The sequence below is a fragment of the Cygnus atratus genome, chromosome 3 (assembly GCF_013377495.2).
Source record: "Cygnus atratus isolate AKBS03 ecotype Queensland, Australia chromosome 3, CAtr_DNAZoo_HiC_assembly, whole genome shotgun sequence".
Lineage (NCBI taxonomy): Eukaryota > Metazoa > Chordata > Aves > Anseriformes > Anatidae > Cygnus > Cygnus atratus.
Window position 1 is genome coordinate 56,220,908 of NC_066364.1, and position 12,003 is coordinate 56,232,910.

Consider the following 12,003-nt stretch of genomic DNA (forward strand, 5'->3'; position numbering starts at 1 on the left):
CACTTGTGCACACGCAAACATATTTAACAAACATTTTAATATTGGCTTAACTGTCCTTTTCCCTCTTCGCCTCAGAATAAATAGAAAAAAAAAAGATGACAAACCTTTTAAATTCATTACAAAATGATGACTTCCACCATCACCTCTCTGTTGCCCTCCAAAATAGAAGGCCAAACTCTATTCAGGTTTGCAAATCTCTTAGAAATGTCTGAGAGTTACTGAAATCACTGGTGGTAGAATCATTGCACAACCACATTACATGAACTAAGATCCCTCTTAGCCCCAAAAATCCTGGCTCAGGGAGGACTTGCCTGCTTTCCATGAGACATCACACTTTCACCAGCTGTCAATATCAATTTGCCATTACAGAAATATGAAGGACTGTGAGAGTCCTGTATGCATGTCAGTGCATACTGAAAGAAGCAAGGGGGGGAAATTATACAGAAAGTGTCCCTTGCATGGACGAGGATTTGGAAAGTGAAATGACTGGCCTGGGGTTGCAAACCAAAGGCAGCCCAGCCCCACTGCTGGCTGGGCCTGTGTTCAAGCCTACAGTCACATATTTCTTGCAGGAGAAGCTCCTCCGCTATGGTCTAGAAACTCTCGCAGACTCTTTGATTCAACCAGTATGGTTGCTCATAACAATTTCATTAAACTATTTCTGTGCTGTCTCTTGCTTGTTAGCCTTTCCCCTGGTAGAAGACTATGTTGAAAATAGCATGTTCTGTGCTCCATTCCTAAAACAAACAACATGCAGATAAATATGGTGCAAAGCACTTACCACAACTGAAAAATAAACTTCTAACCACAGTGAGGGAGGGGAAAAGAGCTGGGTATTTTGTGGTCCTTGAAGGAAATTGAAATCTGCTTTTTGGTGGAGACGTGCTTCAAAGGATGAAACCCATCAAATGGGGAAAAATGCCTCTTTTTCTTGGGTATGCGCACAGCACATATTAATGGTTGCCATAAGTTAAACGGGAAGTATTATTGATATTATTGTCTGTTTATTATTAAAGAAAAACATTTAAGCTTTGTTCTCTTCTCCAGTGGATTAAAGAAAGACATCACCCTGAATCAAATCTGATCAAGCTGCTTTTTAGCATATCATGCCTTTCTAAAATACACTTCAGACAGTGGCTGCTGCAAAACATTTTGTTTAGTGCCTTGTTTATTATTGTTTTTCTAGAGGAAAAATTGTCCCAAATGTAATTTATTTTTCTCCAGAATTCCAACGGTCTGCTATACTTTAAAAGAAAGCAGATGATAAAGCCTTCTTATAAAATCGTGGGTCTTCTTTAAGATACTTCACAAGCAAACTGAAAGAGGGAAAGAAATAGAGAGAAAGAGAGAGAGAGAAACACAGGGAAGGGAAGGAAGGAAGGAAGGAAGAGAGGGAGGGAGGGAAGGAGGGACGGAGGGAGGGTAAAGAAGAGAGGAGGGAGGAGAGGAGAGGAGAGGAGAGGAGAGGAGAGGAGAGGAGAGGAGACTTTAGTTCAGTTGGTGTAGTTAATGAGGTTAGTTTTTTTTTAATCTAAAATGACTAGATTTTCTACACTAGCTTTCATGTAAACATTCAGAAAAAATGTTTGTGTGTGTACTTCAGAAATCCCCAAAAGGATTATAAGAAAATAATTTATATATGTTATTGAACCAGACATTCTCATGTCTCCACAGACTCTCGGATGATTCACGTCCTTTCCTAATGACAATAATGCAGTAGACTTCTAGCCACTAGTCAGCAGAGCTGGCTTGCGCTGGTGACCTGGATATGAAATGTTTACTGCCAATCTCCTGGGCAACCATCTCCCCCTACAGGCACCTTTAAATAAATCTTCCCTTCCGTATTTTCAAAAGACACTGGAAATATGTCATTTGAGGCTACAGAGAGCACTTCCAAAAATCCTTTTATGTAAAGTTTGTTTTCACAAGTATTCTGCATAATGCAGTCAAAGTTTTCTTTCCTTAAATTTTAAGTAACTTGCAGATCTTAACATGGTTTTCTTCTTTTCCTTTCTCAATGTCTTATGCCATAGACTGTGGCATGGCACTTTGCCCGTGAGCATTCCTGCTTTAGACACTGCTTAGGAGCATGAATCCCAGCTGTCATCTCTGCTACAGGGAGGAACCCAAAATGCTCTAAATGCTCCCCATCCATCTTCCTCTCCACACTGCCTCCCATACTGCAGGTAACCATACTTCTGCAAACCCCATATTAAAACTGAATGTTAAGAGAAAAAAAAAAAAAGAAAAAAAGAAAAAAAAGAATGGAAATATAAAACAGCTTCTAGTCTAAGCTACTAAATACAATTTTAAATGAGGGATTATGGGAGTAAGTTGTTCTAGCCCAGCACACATGCACACAGAGTATTTATGCATAGAAAAATCAACATGAGAAAACAGAACCTGGCACCAAGCTCTGTTCTTGGAGATCAGCTAATAATCTCCATGTTTAATATCCCCAAAAGGCGATGCTTAATGTTCCTATTGGTTTCATTCAAAGACATGCCCATCTGTTTGCAAAACTATCATATAAAAACAATGGTTCCCGTTCTCAATGCCTTACTCAGGCCTTTGTGAAACCAGTTACTGGATTTTTTTTTTTATCTATGTTAAGGAATTCAAAACAGGGCACAATAAATAAGTTATAGTTCAAATTTTAATATGATGAAACAGAATGAAATTTGAGTCTAGAATTTTTAATTAGTTTTGTAACTTTTAATGTTAAGCCATAGATATGTACTATACAGTTAAATATTATATGGTATCACTCACAGCATGCAGTTTTTCTCTTTTCATTTCCATACATGTAGAGTGAGTTCTGTCATTCAACCTTCACATTTTTTTACCAGTTTCTCTCTCTTAAAGACATGGATGAAATACCTAACATACCTTGTGTTTTAAGTTTCTGTTACAATTTTAGTAAGTTTGTATTCTGCTAAGAAAGGAATGAAGTGAAACAGAAAATTCATTTTATATGGACAATCCACTCACAGCTTTGTCTTTTCTTTAATCTTCTGAAACACAGATACCTCTCACAGACAACTGCAACTCTGTGTGGCAGCAGCAATGCTCCTTCTGCCACATGCAGTGAGCTCATCCCTGGGTAGAGGGATGTCTCTGCAGACTCTCCCCCATCAGGATCCGAACTTTGAGTTGACACCCATCGTGCTTCCCCTGCCAATTCAGAACCTGTGGTCTAGTCTCATCACATCACTGCATCAGGGCTATCCGCAGCATCATCTCCACACATTAGTCAAGCTTGTCTGGGGCCATGCAGCTCATCAACCAGTCAAATGTATGACAGCTCCACACTTGGAGGATTCGGGCTTGGCTGGTGCCTGAAAATCCAAAGAATTTACATGACTTTTATTGCTGACAACCACCAGCACAGACTTGCACACCCCTCATCTCTGATAAAACCAGGACATTTAAACCAGAGGGAGAGGGAAATAAAAGCTCTTGCTTTCCCCTCACCTCCCCAGCTAGATGTCTGCAAACTCCCATGGGGAAGGCAGAGAGTTCTCCTGAAGAGAAGGTTCTTCAAGAACTACTCTTCAAGAAGCTCTCTTGAAGAGACCCTGTTCTCATCAGGGTCTGGGTAACTTGGTGCTGCTTCCTTGCAGCTGGAGGCAGAAATTTCTTCCCGAATGTGGCTGAACTCACTGATCTACTCTCCCAGGTTATGAGCATTGCTGTTGTAACTGGTAGTTTATAACCTGCAGTGAGCAGGAACTCAGAGGCATCAGGGAGCAAGGGAACAAGGAGGAATGAGCTGAAGGGAAAGGCTAATCTAGAGCAAACAGCATTTTGCTTGCTACTTGTGAGTGGTGACTGGGGAGTGCTGCTGGAAAATGGGATGTGATTCAAGTGGTCTGATATTCCTAGGAAACCCTGTATGAGTCTTTAGAAAGTGAGTGGTGATCTCCACCAGCACCATTATATGCCAGAAATGTATGCACAAAAAATAAAAACTTTTTTTTTTTGGCTGCTGTTTGTCTATAAGAGTAGGCATCATCACTGTAGGGAGTCTATACAAGGCTGGCTACTCTACTGAAGAGGTTATGAGAGTCACCAGCACTCTGGAGCAGATTCTCAGAACTTGAATTGGATTCCTTGTTTTCATTCAAGTCTCATTACTAAAAAGAGAGACCATGGAACCCAAAGTGTGATATCCTGTTGTGAGTAAGCATCAGAGATGGCAAACAGCATCTGAAGTAAGACTCTTCTCTTAGATATGTAAGAGACGCCTGAAAGAACTCTTGTGCAGAATATCACACTCTGGCTTATGGTTATTTCAGCAGAAATGTTCTCATAGGATGTTGTTGCACAAATGCACGAACTGATTCCTCTACCCAGGGACATGGATGCAAATCCTATTTGTGTTTTCTTGCTGTGACTCATTTGCCAAAATTGTTAGGAGTCTCTCCTGGTGTAGAAACACAAGTAGGTGGCAAAGAATTCAAGGCCTACTCTACTGTTATTTTCTCTGGATCCAATTTCTAGGATGACAAAGCAACCATACCTTTAATTCACATTTCTTCACTTCTGAAAACTTTTACAACCTCTCTGACAGATTTGGGTGTAGATTGGAGCTTTTCTATAACACAACACAGAGTCTTCTGATGAATTCCCAGACTATTTCTCTTAGTCACCTAGACTGTACAGACCTGTTTAATCTGCAGTTCTGCTGAGCATTGTCTGTGCTGGATATTCTGGAATGAGCAAATTCATTGAGTAGCTATGTCTTTGATATAAAGAATATGGAAATGTAGATTTGTGGAATACATGGATACATCATTTGAATTAACAATATTTTTTTGAGTTAACTTCATAATGATCATTTCCGTAGTTCAAGGTGACCTATTTCTGAGCAAACGGCAATCACTGATCAAGGTCCCATTCTGAATGAGAAGATCTCTGTCAAACCCAAAGGAAAGGATTTTTGCTGATACAATAACGTGTGAATGCTGCTGAAAGGAAGGAGTAGGAGACAGGGAGTAAGACTACTACAGAGAATCCAGAAGAGTGGTAAAGTGGAGAAGACTGGCAGGTAGTTAGTCAAGAAAACAAAGAATTATACATGAAGAAATTTCCACAGAGAAAGTGTAGAGGAATCTCAAATCCTAAAGATGAATGGATGGGTTACAGGAAAATTTTCAGCTCGACAGACCCATTTTCATGTATTGGAGCATGTTCTAAGGTAAAAAAGAAAGGAGGAAAACCAAGGAAAATGTGGCTTATAGTTACTGTGAGTAATTTTTTGCCTACAGTGAGGTGGCAGTAATACAGCAACACATTAAGGATTTTGAAATGATGAAACAAATGTAGCTTCCAAGGGCAGAAAGCTACGGAATGTGTTTGAATGCTGCCTTTGAAAAAAGGCAAGGGATTTTACATTTTAGGGGAGAATCAGGTATTTCATTAAACTGCCTCTGTATATCATGATCAGATGAAAAGTTGTGCAACGTACAGCTTGCTTGAAGTCAAATTTGAAGAGATCAGGCCAATGGCTGTTGGCTGGGTTTATTAGAAATCCTGTACTTGATTGCTTAACAATGCAGTTGTAATTAGAAGAGTAAAGACAACTTTATGGAATAAGAAACAATTTAAGTGTTTTATTCTCCCCAGTGGGATGGTGAGAACTGACAAAGCAGAGCTTGGTGGCCTCCCTACAATCTTTCTCATGAAGCATTCCTCCATGCTCTGTTGTAGGCCTGGTGTGAGACTGCAGAGCCTTTTGAGACATCCTCATGGCTTGCTGCAAGCCAGGAAAACATGGACAGGTGGGTATCAAAGACAACGATGGAAAGGAAAAAAATAGTTGAATTTTGGATGAGAGAGCTGGAATCAGTCCTATTTACAAAGAACATCAGGAACTCCTCTAATCAGGCAAGTCATCAGGGATCTGCATGCATGGAAGATAGCTGAAGGATATTCAATGAGCTGCGCTAGTGACAAGCAATTTATTTTCATCACTTTTTTGTTCCTTTTTGACCAGCATTACTAGATTTTGATCAAATTTCTATATTAATATGTTTTCTAGGTTTTGGTAAGTAAAGAACAGGTCTGGTTTTGAGGTTACTAGAGAGAAGGAAGACCTAGGAAGAGAAAGACACAATTCTAAAAAAACATCTTTCTTTATTGATCCTCAGAAATTGAAAACCAAACAATTTCCTTGGCTCAGTTCAGTTGTTTCTAACTGTGCAGCGAGTAGAGGAACATGAGATTCCTCCTTTACACAGGGCATTTTTGATTTTTTTTTTGGCAAGAAGTCAAAGTATTGCTAAGACAGTAGAAAATGGACGCCATAAAATACAGGTTTTCATTCTAGGCAGAAGTCTGGGTAAAACAGCAGGGAAATCTTTTTGTCCTAGTTAGATGAATGTGGTCAAGGCTTCTACAGATGCTGAATGTAATTTCTAAGAAGGCTTTCAAGATGGACAACCAGAAGAACAGTCTTTGTTCACATCCTGTGTCCTGCCGTGGTGTTTGTAGATTAAAAGTATTAATAAATAAAATATAAATAAAATAAATTTTATTTTATTTTATTTTATTATTATTTATTTTATTTATTTTTATTATATTTATATTATATATATTCACATATATATTTATATATATTATATATCTATATATTTATACATATTATAATATATTATATTATATTATATTTATTATTTATTTATTTATTATAAAATTTTATAAAATAAATAAAATAAGTAAATAAGAAGGTTCTAGCTGGCTGGCTCAAAATTCCATCCTCATGAATTTTATTATGCGTCTGTGGGTCTTTTGTATGTAGTCTTTCACAGGTGGTTGAAGAGAAAAGATTTATAGGGCTGCAAAGTACCACAGTGGGTTATCTGTACCATTCTTTTACTCAGACGTAGGATAACATTTACCAAGACAATCTGAATGGGAGGTTTATCTTACCTTCTTTCAGAGATCTCTAGCGCTTGAAACCCTCTACTCTCCCTAGTCTGTCTGCTCCAGTGTTTCAATATTTATATATTGAAAAGTACTTTTTCCTATTGTCTAACTTAAACCTCTTCACTTAATATTAATCTGATTATTTCTTGTCTTAAGTCTAATGGATATGGGGAACAATTAATTTATCTTCTTTATAACTGTTTACATATTAGAATACTGCCATGATGTCCTCCCTCACTTTTGTCAATTCTAGACTAAACAAATCCCTTCCTCTGACCCTTCTCATAGGTCAAATTTCTTTAACCTCGTTTTTTTTTCGCCTTTGTATTCTTCTTATTAATTCCTTTACAGGGGCCAGTGGGCTCCCAGGTTCCTTCCATTTTTCTTGGTGTGGTCTGGACAGCTGAGGTCTCACCAGAGGAAGAGGAGACAATAAACTCCTACCTTTGACAAATGCAATCTGAAGTTGCATTCCAGGTATATTGCACCTTTACAATAACACTGTTTATCTATGACAGATAAAAATAAATTGTTGTTGGTTGAGAATTCAGAGACCCTCCTTTGTCTTGCTGGGAGATGTAAGGATCTTAATGAACTCTTCTCAAATTGGGTTGTAATTTTGTAATATGTATTGGTCACATTAATATTTTAGGACTTATCTTCAGTGGTGGTTCAGGAACTGAACTGTACTGTGAAAATATTTTTGCCTGCAGGTGGGGTAAGATGGTAGAATGACAGAGATAGACTGGTACTACTTTCATGAAGTCAGTCAATGTTGTCTTACTTCTTTATATTCCTATAGTGTCCTACACACAACCACCATAAACATGCTGCCTGAATTTGTGGGGGCTTTGATTATTTTTCAGGTTCTCTCTGTCTGTATGGGTAACACAGTAAGGAAAGATACAATCTATCTGGCAGTTAATGAAGGAATGGCATGCAGCTTGGACTTTAATTTTCAGACAATTCATATGGCAAAGAGTAAGAAATGGACACACACACACACAAAAAAAAAAAAAAAAAAAAAAAAACAACGGAATTTCTACAGAGAAAAGCTCCTCATACAAAGGTTTTTGTCCTCCAGTAGCTCACCAGGCTACTTTTACAGGGGACTTTTTAACAAGAGGTTTCTCTTTTGGAAAAATTCAGGCAATTGTATTCTACCACAGGGAGCAAGTTCAAGAAATAGCTATCCTCAACAATCCTCAAGGAATATCTTTCAGAGCGTCATCAGGCAGCCTTGTATTGACTACATGGCTGTCTCAGTGGGGCATTTTGTGCATTCAAAATGTAAGTGTAGGGATAATAGTGACAGACATTTTTAAGGCAAACTGTTTACCAGAAACAGCCTATGAGAAAAGCACATAATAGACAAGACTGTCCCTAGGGCAGTTGCTGTGGATTGAAAAAGACTCAGAAGGTTTTGTTTTGTTTTGTTTTGTGTTTTTGTCAGTTCTGCTTCTTTACTACCCAGGATGAAACTGAGAGATCCAAACCTCAGCCTGTAACTTTTGGACTTTTTGAGATAACACAGGACACCTTCTTCACATTCAATGAAGGAGATATTTTTGCCAAGTATTTTCTTTCAGATCCTCGCAGTTATTACAGAATTTATCTTACCTATGGCTGTGCTGTTTTAGTTCAACTTGGGTGTTAGGTTAGTGGCTACCTAAATCTGGCAGAAAACAACTCCGAAGAGGTTGGTAGACATAGGAGCAGAGAAAAAGGGCAATAGATTTTTGCACTCTCAGTGTGAAAACAGAAAGTATTTGACACACTGCCCTGGCATCTGTGTAATGTCCATAGCTGCAGTTTTGTCCGGGGCATAATGTTTCCATGAATGTGAAAAAGAGGGAGGGAGGAAGAGAGGGAAAAGAGAAATATTCTAAGCAGAGCCTTTTACAGTCAGAAAGAGAAGCAGACATGCCATAAAGGCCTGTTTCAAAAGCAAATTATTAAAATCCACAGAATGCTCCCATTTACAGCAGTCGATGCTGGGCCGTGTCCTGAGCACACTGATACAGGGATTTATTCATGAGTGACTTACAAAATCTCAAACATCATGAATTCACTAACCCTACCAATAAATCACCCAGATGGGAGAAGTGGGTATTTATCTGTTTTCCATGATTAGTTGTGTTGTGGATCTGCAGTAATTTCAGGTTTAGCCATACAGAATTGAAACTAGTAATAGTTTAGTCCTTGTCATTAGCGATAAGGGAGGTGGGGCGTGAGTCTTCTTCAATTCAGAACCTGGGCAAAGGCCATGTAAGAGAGAGACATTAAACAGGATGGATGGGGACAGTCTGAAGGGTGTAAATTACAGAGTTCCATTTAAGCCCCTGCATGTTTGCTTTTAATTTTAAGCACTTTCTGCTTAGAAAACATGAAGGTTGAGAGACTAGAGGAAAGACACTCAAAGGAGGGATGTAAATTTTTTTCCTCTGCTAAAGTTTCTCTGGAAAAAAAAAAAAAAAAATCCTGCAGTAACATGAGGTGAGTCTTCATTTTCAATTTCCTACATTTTCCTTACATTTCCTACATCTTAGTCTTTTATATTAGTATATATCATGATGTTTACCATAAAATAACATATTAGTAGAAAAGTTGCCTCCTGATGTTCTACTAAAGATGCTGGTGTATCTGGTAAGAACCCAATAACCAAAACTCAGCTTCTTTTTCTAGAACCTCACATGTACACTGTTTTATCAGACATACACATTTGGATGTAGAATGGCAAAGATGGGGTACAACTGACTTTCAATGCTACATTCAGATTTTCTTTTGCACTCATGAAATTCGCACAGAGGAAACATTGGTCTTCAGATTGGTGGATTAGACAATTTTGCTTTGGCCATATATTACACTTACCAAGATTTAAGGTAATGTTACTGTGAGCTATTTAACGCCAAGTGATTTACAGTAGGGTATGAAGGGACTACTGAGTTTTCATGCATTTTTAAAATAAAGTTCTTAGCCCTTTCAGTACAGAGAAAGACAATGAAAATATAAATTATTCCCCCAGGGAGAGGCATAAACAAAGAAATGGGAATAGAGCATTAATTACAATGGTAATATTAAAAGATAATTAGCATTTGTAAATCAAGGGTGAGGTTTCATGACTGGCTTAGTTCAGCTTATGAACAAACCTGTGCCAAAGCCACGGTCCCTCCTTCATTACCTCCTGTTATGTGTTTCCCAACCTCCCTTTACTGCCAACAGGGATCACACACCAACTTGGATCAGTTACGTAAGCAAAAAGAAAGTGAGAATAAAAAATATCTGCATTAACCCTCCTCCCTACATAATGATTTTTGAGGGTGAAGGAAAATCTGCAGAGCTTAAAGAAAAGCGTGAAGAGGGAGAAAAATGTTGAACCATTCAGGTAAACTGCTTTGGCTGATATAAATCTAACACCGATAGATTCAAACATATTTGTATCAACTGAAGCTGATAAACAAAACAAAACAAAACAAAACAAAAAACAGCTGTTGTTGTCAAATGACTCCTGCAGCTAACTTCCAGTAAGCACTTCCTTTATCAGAGCAGTAATTTCAAATGCTTCTACACATGGTGATGTGTTTTAATATCTTTCTTTACCTAACATCACTGCTTTTCCAAACTGATTGAGAAAGCAGCTTTGGATTATTTGACAGTGAAATGAATCTAAGTATAACAATCTCAGCATGAGTCATCTAGCCTAATACCTAAGTTATTCACCTAGATCCCCAGGTAGTCCTGGTAGAAACCGTCACATGAAGGCAGTAGACCCAGGTTTGGAGCAAACAAAAGGATGTGGTTCTTCATGCTACATAGTTGTATAGCACTGTCCTTACTAAGGTTTTAGTCATCCATTTATGGGTTGTGTAGAAGGAAGACCAATAATAGGTACATTTACTCTCAAGTAGTACTGACATTTCTGTGGCTACTTCTATATCCCACATTGACAAAATGTCAGGAAGGCACTACCCAAGATGTACATCTAATTTTTAGATTTTTTTTACACAAATAAAGTAGGTGGGGTGAAGCCCTTGTCTTTTGTCCGTAAGATGCAGAGATCTGCCTTTTTTTTTTTTTTTTTAATTGGTGATTCTCTCTTGAAAAATAAGTTAATCCTTCTTCCATTTCCAAGCAGTTCACAGGGTCACAGGATCTTGGACTGTTCTTCCTATCTATTTTCCTCATGTTTTCTTGTTAGGCTTTGGGAGATTTTTTTTTGCATTGTTTTTGTTTTCTCAGGAGAGTAATTTTCTGTTTCCAAATTTTCCACTTCCAATTGACAAATATTATTTCAACCAGTATTTATTTTTTTATACACAAGCCAGTCTGATGCTCTTGGTTTTCTAGTGGCTAAGCCCTAAGGATTCTTACAGCATGGTTCAAAAGATGTACTTATTTAAATGTGTTCTCCCTCTCCATGAAGTAGAGGGTGTGTGTGTGTATATACACCTGCATGAATCTGCAGAAGATTTCTTCTTCAGCTCTTGCAGCAGAAACACATAAATGCATCATTGTGTTTGAAAAGTGACAAGATTCTAGATTGTGAGGTGACTGAAGTTTTCTCACAGAATCACAGAATGTCTGGAAGGGACCGCTGGAAGCCATCTTGTCCAATCCCTTGCTCAAGAAGGGTCACCTAGAGCAGGTTGCCCAGGACCATTATCTCTGCTATATTTCAAAAAATCATTTATATTCAAAATTCTGCATATTAAAGTCACTTTTTTCTACAGGTTGTCAGAACAGGAAACACCAGTTACTTGAAAGCAGTGTCAGAGTCAGGACATGTATTTTTTTTTACGATAGATTTGTCAACAAGTCATAAAATCTAATTTCTAACCCCAATAGACTATATCATGGAAAAGCACTGATTAGTTAACTATATACACATGTGTAGGCAGATGACTGTCAATGAGGGAATGTACTTTAAAGAACACTGCAGGTACATCATGAAGAGTATGACGACTACAGAGGTGAACAAATGTACAGGGGGTCTTAAATCATTAAAAAAAACTCCAACTTCACATAATGGTTCAGGTGTTTTTTGTTCATTCATTTCTTGTGTGTGTGCATGTG

At 38.0% G+C, this 12,003-nt stretch overlaps 1 long non-coding RNA gene across 1 annotated transcript; it reads left to right on the forward strand.

Annotated features, from left to right (window-relative positions):
* Nucleotides 1-2,115: 2,115 nt before the first annotated feature.
* On the forward strand, nucleotides 2,116-7,379 carry LOC118244194 (uncharacterized). Its single transcript, XR_004777497.1, has 3 exons — nucleotides 2,116-2,186; nucleotides 5,713-5,783; nucleotides 7,282-7,379. It is a non-coding gene; the product is annotated as an uncharacterized LOC118244194 (long non-coding RNA).
* Nucleotides 7,380-12,003: the final 4,624 nt, after the last annotated feature.